This window comes from Sinocyclocheilus rhinocerous, unplaced genomic scaffold, assembly GCF_001515625.1.
Source record: "Sinocyclocheilus rhinocerous isolate Xijiao unplaced genomic scaffold, SAMN03320098_v1.1 scaffold1570, whole genome shotgun sequence".
Taxonomy (NCBI): domain Eukaryota; kingdom Metazoa; phylum Chordata; class Actinopteri; order Cypriniformes; family Cyprinidae; genus Sinocyclocheilus; species Sinocyclocheilus rhinocerous.
In genome coordinates, this window is record NW_015664984.1 from 108912 (window position 1) to 110540 (window position 1629).

A 1629-nucleotide genomic window follows, 5' to 3' on the forward strand; every position below is an offset into this window, starting at 1 on the left:
AGGAACAATATTTATGGGTCAATATCACCATAGAGTGCCTTTCAACCCTCACAATACTCAAAAATTGAATTAATATTTATGACACAAACGCACTTACATTTTCATTGATTAACATTTCTATTATCCTTTCAGCCTGCAGCCTTATATTTTTGCAGGTTTCTAGACTCCTTTTATCCAAAGTGTGGTTCCCATATGGTGCAAATCTACCAGATCTCACACACAGCAGCAGTAGAAGGGCGAAACTCATAGAACGCACTGTAAAACAAAACATATCATGCTTGCTCATTAACAGAAAGTAGAAAACAAACTAATTCAGTAATGTACTTAATCTTATAAAGACTTACTTGTATCTTCTTTGTTGGTTTGTCAAAGGTCTTCGCAGGCGGGGTTTTAGAGTTGGATACTCTGGGTCTTCCTCTGTGCCAAGACTTCTGCAAATATTCCCGAATCTCCATCTTATATATCTAGAGGTCCTGTCCCCTTTTACCATAAACTTCCAGCAGTGGCCTCTAAACCTTCATAGAAAACTTCTGAAGTCATCGGCCGTCTCACCCACATACAAAAGTGTATGTGAATTTTTTGTGGGTGTGTGTGAGGACTGATTGGACATGTCTCAACGCTATTGTTACTTCGTTAGAATTTCTGAGCCTTCCTGTTATGATCACTGCTTGTCACTTCCTCCAGGGAAACCTTTAGTAATGTTGTAATTTTGTGATAGTGTTCCAAGAACCTTTACCCACGACAGTTTGACATGCAACTGCTCAAGCAGGTTAGTCGATGAAGCACATCTCTGGCACTGCATATTGTGGTAGCATTTGGATGGTTAGTCAACCTTGTTAAGATTCTTGTTACTGATTCTTCCCATGTATTTCTAAGATACTAGATTTCTTGACACATTTTGGGTGGTAAAAAAAATACAGCAAGACATTCTACTTCAGGTTCCTTTCAGATCTTTCTCATGTCCTTGAAGAAGCCCAAAGAATTTCTGCCATAGCATAATACAAACTGTCCTCACTTTTGACATCACTGTGTGGTACAGCAATACACTGCATATTTTTTTATTGTACATCTGTATAATGAATGCACTTGTATCTGAACACCCCCCCCTGAATTTGGTATATTTAAACGTACACTTCTGGCATATTTTATGCCGACAGGGTGGACATGTTAAGCTTTGGCAAAGCAAATAAGCAAACTCATACGAAGAAAATTTGTCAACTGAAAAGTCAGCAACTTGCTCACTTCAACCGTTGAAATTCCCGCCACTGAAGAGACAAAAAAATCTGTTGTCCTGATGTCACTAAAGGGGATGGCCTTTTCTTAAAGGGGCGATTCCCCATTAGGACAGGGTGGACAACCATTCAAGGGACATGGACAAACTCTTCTTTTTTATTAAATAAAAATATAGTTGTTGTTACCAAATGATCAATACACTCAAATTAAGTAATCTCTTATTTATCAAAAAAAAAATTGGGAGAATTTTTGGTTTAATTTTATGATTTGACAATATTCTATATCCTCCTGACTACCAGCTATGGAGTTTTGTCCACTGTAGAGGACATTATGTTTTAGTGATTTCTCTGAGACGTTACATGTCACAGTTTTAAGTCTGGATGTCCTGTACAGAGC